This window comes from Asterias amurensis, chromosome 1 (genome assembly GCF_032118995.1).
Source record: "Asterias amurensis chromosome 1, ASM3211899v1".
NCBI lineage: Eukaryota > Metazoa > Echinodermata > Asteroidea > Forcipulatida > Asteriidae > Asterias > Asterias amurensis.
The window spans coordinates 3502425-3511881 of NC_092648.1; the positions used below are offsets into that span (position 1 = coordinate 3502425).

Here is a 9457-nt window from a genome sequence, read left to right on the forward strand (position 1 = left end):
CCATTATAGGAGCTGATACTCCCATGATAAGAGACAGACTATAATGGGATACACTGCAAGACATCATACTTGGGTGACACGCCTTCAACACAATGGATTCTCCCTTAGTTGCTGTATTTTTTGTTGCTAAGACTAGGGTAAGGGTTGTTCTATTCCAAGTTTAACATTTTTTTTTTTTTTTTTTTTTTGGGGGGGGGGTTAATTCATAATAGTAAATATTGATGGGTTATCTTTGCCTGAGCCTAAGGGAGTTTGACTGTTAAGAAGCAGCACGCACCTCCGCACAAGGCAGAAGTGGCACACACCTCCGCATCAATGCAGAAGTGGCACGCACCTTCGCATGATAAGTGCAATCTCACAATGTCACCATTATAGGAGCTGACACTCCCATGATAAGAGACAGACTATAATGGGATACACTGCAAGACATCATACTTGGGTGACATGCCTTCAAAACGCTGTATGTCTCCCACATTTTTTGTTTCAAATCCTTGTTTGTGATGCACAACATATAATGCAGATATATTCAAGAACTAAACTTCTTTCACATAAAAGCTTATAATTATAAAACTTTTTAAGTACAACATTATACATAAGTACACCATAGCAAGTATTTTTTGTCATCAGATTTTGCTGATTGTCATCCGGGTAAGCTTAGTTCAATTAGCAGGGCTACCAACGTGCAGGTTCCAGGATACCAGCCCCACACGCTTTCTGAGATCGTAAGAGCCAATTGCACCGCCCCTTAAGGGGACGGGTCCGGTCCACTGTCCCAACTTCGGCGCCAGGACAGCCTCCCTACTCTTACTAACGCGGTCCCTAGTTGAAAGGACTAGGGACTACTTCCGTTGGTCAACCATTTGTGATAACACCGGCACCATCCTGACAGATGAGGAGCCCAAATGCACCTTTAAGATCAACCACCCAGTGGCCCGAGCCGGAAGTAGGACCCCACATGCCACGTGCAAGTGTCCAGGTCCCTTTAATCTAACTGACGCACCACAAAGATCGCTAAATTTGCTTACAAGCGCATTATGCAATTTCACAATTTATCGCAATTTCAAAGCGCATTTGTGCTTGCTTGCAATGGTGTACTCATTTACAAGATGTCAATTTAAATGATAACACATGAAGATACTTCTTAATGGCACTGGATACCTTTGGTAATTGTCAAAGACCAATATTCTCACTTGGTGTATCCCAACATATGCATAAAATAACAAATTTTGGCACAATTGGTCATTGAATTTGCAAGAGCATAATAAAAGAAAAAACACCCTTGTTACATTACTTTGTGTGCTTTCAGATGCATAATAAAAGGCTTCAGCTGAAGCGTTTTATTATCTGGCAGAGAATTTACTTCATTCACAAAAATTACATTACGTGAGTAGGAGCCGTTTCTCACATTGTTTTATACTATCAATAGCTCTCCATTGCAAGTTAACAAGTAAACTTTTATACTAAAAAGTATTTTGAGTAATTACCAATAGTGTCCAGTGCCTTCACACCTCTACACAAAAGTAAGAATACCATTACAAGAAAATAAATTTAAAAGGGGAGAGGTTACCAGCACTTACACCCTTAGCCAAGATCCTCAGCATCTGGCCATAATTACAACGAAAAATTGATCAGCTTAAAACGAGAATTAAAAGCACAAAAAGTGCATAATTAAACGAATACAGATGAGTTTTCAGGCGACTCTTGAAGGAAGTGACCGAAGTAGCTTGGCAAACAATAAGAGGAAGACTGTTCCTTAAGATGGGAGCAGCATTGGCTCCCATTATGCGAAGTAGAGACTCTGTGGGGAGCTTGCAGTAGACACTGTGACGATGAGCGAAGACAACGAGGAGGTGTATACGAGGTTTAAAGTTCAGAGACTCTGTGGGGAGCTTGCAGCAGACACTGTGACGATGAGCGAAGACGAGGGGGTTTATACGAGTTTTTAAGTTCGGTGATACATGCAGGAGCGAGATCATGTTGAGACTTGTAAGTGAGCTTGAACACAAGTGTCCATGATTGGGAGCCAGTAGACGGAGACAACGAAGAATAGGGATATCTCGGAGACTGTACCAAAAGCGGGCGGCATTGTTCCGAATACATTGCAACTTATTCAGTTGATAAAAACACATTTATAATACCTTACTGTTGAAGACAACAAACTGATTGTTACATCCATAATTGCTTCCAGCTATAAAAGATGTCTTGACGATCGCGATGTTTTAATATGCGTGGCTCTATACCCAGTATCCTTGATGACATCAGTCGTGGTGATTCCATTCTGAAAATCTTTTGAAGAAACTATTCCCTTTATCTCCGTCTCTGAAAGGTCAAGTTTGAAGACCAGAAATTAAAATCTGCCAACAAATTTAAATGCACACTTTAAAACTACATGTACCAAAAGCGACATATTTGTCTTGACATTAAGGTTTAAAATCTAGCTTGCCTCTGTACTTTCCAAAATGTAGAGGGTAGTGGGACGAAGGATATCTCACTATCACCTGTGCCGGATTGGTCCAACCAAAGGTTTAACGCTCAAAAACAACATCGTCAACAAGTGACATACCAGCACAAGCAAGAAGCAACAGTGAACCAACTTCAGCAACAAGTGACAAAGCTGCTGACGCTCAAGAAAGTAAAATTAAGCAACATTGGCAACCAGTGGCATTTAACCAAAGGTCTGTCACTCAAGACAGTAAAGTAAAGCAACATTGGCAACCAGTGGCATTTAACCAAAGGTCTGTCACTCAAGACAGTAAAGTAAAGCAACATTGGCAACCAGTGGCATACAACCAAAAGTCTGTCGCTCAAGAAAGTAAAGTTAAGCAACATTGGCAACCAGTGGCATACCACCAAAGGTCTGTCACTCAAGACAGTAAAGTAAAGCAACATTGGCAACCAGTGGCATTTAACCAAAGGTCTGTTGCTCAAGTAAGGAAAGTAAAGCAAAGCAACATTGGCAACCAGTGGCGTTTAACCAAAGGTATGTTGCTCAAGTAAGGAAAGTAAAGCAACATTGGCAACCAGTGGCGTTTAACCAAAGGTCTGTTGCTCAAGTAAGGAAAGTAAAGCAAAGCAACATTGGCAACCAGTGGCATACAACCAAAGGTCTGTTGCTCAAGTAAGTAAAGTAAAGCAACATTGGCAACCAATGGCATACAACCAAAGGTCTGTTGCTCAAGAAAGTAAAGTAAAGCAACATTGGCAACCAGTGGCATTTAACCAAAGGTCTGTTGCTCAAGAAAGGAAAGTAAAGCAAAGCAACATTGACAACCAGTGGCATACAACCAAAGGTCTGTTGCTCAAGTAAGGAAAGTAAAGCAACATTGGCAACCAGTGGCATACAACCAAAGGTCTGTCGCTCAAGTAAGGAAAGTAAAGCAAAGCAACATTGGCAACCAGTGGCATACAACCAAAGGTCTGTTGCTCAAGTAAGTAAAGTAAAGCAACATTGGCAACCAATGGCATACAACCAAAGGTCTGTCGCTCAAGAAAGTAAAGTTAAGCAACATTGGCAACCAGTGGCGTTCAACCAAAGGTCTGTCGCTCAAGAAAGTAAAGTTAAGCAACATTGGCAACCAGTGGCATACAACCAAAGGTCTGTCGCTCAAGTAAGGAAAGTAAAGCAAAGCAACATTGGCAACCAGTGGCATACAACCAAAGGTCTGTTGCTCAAGTAAGTAAAGTAAAGCAACACTGGCAACCAATGGCATACAACCAAAGGTCTGTCGCTCAAGAAAGTAAAGTAAAGCAACATTGGCAACCAGTGCCATACAACCAAAGGTCTGTCGCTCAAGAAAGTAAAGTTAAGCAACATTGGCAACCAGTGGCGTTTAACCAAAGGTCTGTTGCTCAAGAAAGTAAAGTTAAGCAACATTGGCAACCAGTGGCGTTTAACCAAAGGTCTGTTGCTCAAGAAAGTAAAGTTAAGCAACATTGGCAACCAGTGGCGTTTAACCAAAGGTCTGTTGCTCAAGTAAGTAAAGCAAAGCAAAGTAACAATGGCAACCAGTGGCATACAACCAAAGGTCTGTCGCTCAAGAAAGTAAAGTAAAGCAACATTGGCAACCAGTGGCATACAACCAAAGGTCTGTCGCTCAAGAAAGTAAAGTAAAGCAACACTGGCAACCAGTGGTATACAACCAAAGGTCTGTTGCTCAAGAAAGTAAAGTAAAGCAACATTGGCAACCAGTGGCATTTAACCAAAGGTCTGTTGCTCAAGTAAGGAAAGTAAAGCAAAGCAACGCAACATTGGCAACCAGTGGCGTTTAACCAAAGGTCTGTTGCTCAAGAAAGTAAAGCAAAGCAACATTGGCAACCAGTGGCATACAACCAAAGGTCTGTTGCTCAACTAAGTAAAGTTAAGCAACATTGGCAACCAGTGACATTTAACAACAGGTCTGTTGCTCAAGAAATTAAAGTAAAGCAACCAGTAGCATACAACCAAAGGTCTGTTGCTCAAGTAAGTAAAGTTAAGCAACATTGGCAACCAATGGCATACAACCAAAGGTCTGCTGCTCATGAAAGTAGAGTAAAGCAACATTGGCAACCAGTGGCGTTCAACCAAAGGTCTGTTGCTCAAGAAATTAAGTTAAAGCAACGGTGGCAACCAGTGGCATTTAACCAAAGGTCTGTTGCACATGAAAGTAAATTAAAGCAACATTGGCAACCAGTGGCGTTCAACCAAAGGTCTGTTGCTCAAGAAAGTAAAGTAAAGCAACATTGGCAACCAGTGGCATTTAACCAAAGGTCTGTTGCACATGAAAGTAAATTAAAGCAACATTGGCAACCAGTGGCGTTCAACCAAAGGTCTGTTGCTCAAGAAAGTAAAGTAAAGCAACATTGGCAACCAGTGGCATTTAACCAAAGGTCTGTTGCACATGAAAGTAAATTAAAGCAACATTGGCAACCAGTGGCGTTCAACCAAAGGTCTGTTGCTCAAGAAAGTAAAGTAAAGCAACATTGGCAACCAGTGGCATTTAACCAAAGGTCTGTTGCTCAAGAAAGTAAAGCAAAGCAACATTGGCAACCAGTGGCATACAACCAAAGGTCTGTTGCTCAAGTAAGGAAAGTAAAGCAAAGCTACATTGGCAACCAGTGGCATTTAACCAAAGGTCTGCTGCTCAAGAAAGCAACATTGGCAACCAGTGGCATTTAACCAAAGGTCTGTTGCTCATGAAAGTAAAGTAAAGCAACATTGGCAACCAGTGGCATTTAACCAAAGGTCTGTTGCTCATGAAAGTAGAGTAAAGCAACATTTGCAACCAGTGGCATTTAACCAAAGGTCTGTTGCTCAAGAAATTAAGTTAAAGCAACATTGGCAACCAGTGGCATTTAACCAAAGGTCTGTTGCTCAAGAAATTAAAGTAAAGCAACATTGGCAACCAGCAGCAAACAACCAAGGGTCTGTCGCTCAAGAAAGTAAAGTAAAGCAACATTGGCAACCAGTGGCATTTAACCAAAGGTCTGTTGCACATGAAAGTAGAGTAAAGCAACATTTGCAACCAGTGGCATTTAACCAAAGGTCTGTTGCTCAAGAAATTAAAGTAAAGCAACATTGGCAACCAGCAGCAAACAACCAAGGGTCTGTCGCTCAAGAAAGTAAAGTAAAGCAACATTGGCAACCAGTGGCATTTAAACAAAGGTCTGTTGCACATGAAAGTAAATTAAAGCAACATTGGCAACCAGTGGCGTTCAACCAAAGGTCTGTTGCTCAAGAAAGTAAAGTAAAGCAACATTGGCAACCAGTGGCATTTAACCAAAGGTCTGTTGCACATGAAAGTAAATTAAAGCAACATTGGCAACCAGTGGCGTTCAACCAAAGGTATGTTGCTAAAAAAAAGTAAATTAAAGCAACATTGGCAACCAGTGGCGTTCAACCAAAGGTCTGTTGCTCAAGAAAGTAAAGCAAAGCAACATTGGCAACCAGTGGCATACAACCAAAGGTCTGTTGCTCAAGTAAGGAAAGTAAAGCAAAGCTACATTGGCAACCAGTGGCATTTAACCAAAGGTCTGCTGCTCAAGAAAGCAACATTGGCAACCAGTGGCATTTAACCAAAGGTCTGTTGCTCATGAAAGTAAAGTAAAGCAACATTGGCAACCAGTGGCATTTAACCAAAGGTCTGTTGCTCATGAAAGTAGAGTAAAGCAACATTTGCAACCAGTGGCATTTAACCAAAGGTCTGTTGCTCAAGAAATTAAGTTAAAGCAACATTGGCAACCAGTGGCATTTAACCAAAGGTCTGTTGCTCAAGAAATTAAAGTAAAGCAACATTGGCAACCAGCAGCAAACAACCAAGGGTCTGTCGCTCAAGAAAGTAAAGTAAAGCAACATTGGCAACCAGTGGCATTTAACCAAAGGTCTGTTGCACATGAAAGTAAATTAAAGCAACATTGGCAACCAGTGGCGTTCAACCAAAGGTATGTTGCTAAAAAAAAGTAAAGTAAAGCAACATTGGCAACCAGTGGCATACAACCAAAGGTCTGTTGCTTGTGAAAGTAAAGTAAAGCAACATTGGCAACCAGTGGCATTTAACCAAAGGTCTGTCGCTCAAGATAGTAAAGGAAAGCAACATTGGCAACCAGTGGCATTTAACCTAAGGTCTGCAGCTCGAGAAAGTAAAGTAAAGCAACATTGGCAACCAGTGGCATACAACCAAAGGTCTGTTGCTTGTGAAAGTAAAGTAAAGCAACATTGGCAACCAGTGGCATTTAACCAAAGGTCTGTCGCTCAAGATAGTAAAGGAAAGCAACATTGGCAACCAGTGGCATTTAACCTAAGGTCTGCTGCTCGAGAAAGTAAAGTTAAGCAACATTGGCAACCAGTGGCATACAACCAAAGGTCTGTCACTCAAGACAGTAAAGTAAAGCAACATTGGCAACCAGCGGCATACAACCAAAGGTCTGTTGCTCAAGAAAGTAAAGTAAAGCAACATTGGCAACCAGTGGCATTTAACCAAAGGTCTGTCGCTCAAGACAGTAAAGTAAAGCAACATTGGCAACCAGCGGCATACAACCAAAGGTCCGTCGCTCAAGAAAGTAAAGTTAAGCAACATTGGCAACCAGTGGCATACAACCAAAGGTCTGTTGCTCAAGAAAGTAAAGTATAGCAACATTGGCAACCAGTGGCATTTAACCAAAAGGTCTGTCGCTCAAGACAGTAAAGTAAAGCAACATTGGCAACCAGTGGCATTTAACCAAAGGTCTGTCGCTCAAAAAAACAAGTTCAGCAACATTGGCAACCCGTGACATTTAACCAAAGGTCTGTCGCTCAAGAAAGTAAACCAAATCAACATTTGCAACCAGTGGCTTTACCACCAAAGGTCTGTCGCTCAAGAAAGTAAAGTAAAGCAACATTGGCAACCAGTGGCTTTACCACCAAAGGTCTGTCGCTCAAGAAAGTAAACCAAATCAACATTTGCAACCAGTGGCATACTACCAGAGGCCTGCTGCTCAAGAAAGTAAAGTAAAGCAACATTGGCAACCAGCAGCATTAACCAAAGGTCTGCTGCTCAAGAAAGTAAAGTAAAGCAACATTAACAACCAGTGGCATACCACCAAAGGTCTGTCGCTCAAGAAAGTAAAGTTAAGCAACACTGGTAACCAGTGGCATACCACCAAAGGTTTGTCGCTCAAGAAAGTAAAGTTCAGCAACATTGGCAACCAGTGGCTTACCACCAAAGGTCTGTTGCTCAAAAAAGTAAAGTAAAGCAACATTGGCAACCAAAAGGCATACCACCAAAGGTTTGTCGCTCAAGAAAGTAAAGTTAAGCAACATTGGCAACCAGTGACATTTAACCAAAGGTCTGTTGCTCAAGAAAGGAAAGTAAAGCAAAGCAACATTGACAGTAAACCCGGCCAGCAACCAGTGGCATAGCACCACAGGCACCTCGCTCAAGAAAAGAAAGTGAACTGACATCAGCAACCAGTAGCTTACCACCAATGGTCTATTGCTAAAGAACCAACAGTGAACCGACGTCAGCAACCAGTGGCATACCACAACAGGCCTGCTGCTCAAGAAAGTAAAGTTAAGCAACATTGGCAACCAGTGACATACCACTAAAAGCCTGTCGCTGATGAAATGAGAATGAACAGACATCAGCAATCAGTGGCATACCACCAAAGGTCTATCGCTCAAGAAACGACAGTAAACTGTCATCAGCAACCAGTGGCATACAACCACAGGTCTGTCGCTCAAGAAAGAAAAGTAAAGCATCATTGGAAACCAGCAGTGGCATACCACTAAAAGCCGGTCACTGATGAAACGACAATGAACCGAGATCAGCAACCAGTGGCATACCACCACAGGCCAGTCGCTCAAGAAATGACAGTGAACCGACATCAGCAAACCAGTGGCATACCACCACAGGCCGGCGCTCAAGAAATGACAGTGCATTTACATCAGCAAACCAGTGGCATACCACCACAGGCCGGCGCTCAAGAAATGACAGTGCATTAACATCAGCAAACCAGTGGCATACCACCACAGGCCGGCGCTCAAGAAATGACAGTGCACCAACATCAGCAAACCAGTGGCATACCACCACAGGCCGGCGCTCATCAAACAACAGTGGAACGGCACTGGTGTACTTATTTCCAACTGTATAAAAAATATAACAACGTTAAACCAAAAACTCTACAATATCTTACTTTTGAAGGCAACAAACTGCTTGGTTGTTCAGTCATGATTTCTTTATGAACAGCTAAGATGCCTCAAGTACAACGATGTATTCATATACGTTGCTCTCTTTTTCCTGTAGCCTTTAAGTTGTCAGTAGTGGTGATTCCATCTGCACTTAATTCCAGGGAACCACTAGCTAAACCTCTGGCTCTGAAATATAAAGTTAACGGATGAGAACAAATTATGAAAGCCATAATTCTTTTGTGCAAAAAGTGCAGGATGACATTGTTTAATGTACACAAGGCATGAAGAAAACCAACAAAAATGCCAGCCATTCAAAACTAAAATGAAAACCAAACAAACCTTTTTATAAATGAACTGTAATGTACATGTAACACATATTAATTTATGTTTTGGAAAAAAATAACCTTATACTGGAAAGTGGTAAAAATTACCTTATACTGGAAAGTGGAACTCTGTCATAGGTTGGTCCCAGACATCCACCTGTTGACTGGTAAATGTTTTAACACGCTGCAATTCAAATAAATGTGGAATAAATAATTAATTTTCTGAGATCAACTACATTAGCACGATCTAATCCCCTAAATGGAGATTGTTATAGTTAAGAGTAGTTAATAGGGCACTCTGCTGACAGAAGGTGATCAACATAAAACCATGCGACCCATCCACGAGAGGCAGTTGATCAGCACACAACACATGATCACACTGCACCAGACACAGCCCCGTTTCTGCGATGGAAATGTGCTGCATCTGAATTACCTCTTCCTCCTTGAGGCCGCCTCCCCCATAGAGGTGGGCCAAGTTTACCCTAGAGCTGGC

General features: G+C 41.8%; 1 long non-coding RNA gene across 1 annotated transcript; it reads right to left on the reverse strand.

The window, feature by feature from the left end:
- Positions 1-1476: 1476 nt before the first annotated feature.
- On the reverse strand, positions 1477-9142 carry LOC139944550 (uncharacterized). Its single transcript, XR_011786974.1, has 3 exons — positions 9073-9142; positions 8647-8827; positions 1477-2319 (listed from the first exon to the last, which is right to left on the reverse strand). It is a non-coding gene; the product is annotated as an uncharacterized lncRNA (long non-coding RNA).
- Between the last annotated feature and the right edge of the window lie 315 nt (positions 9143-9457).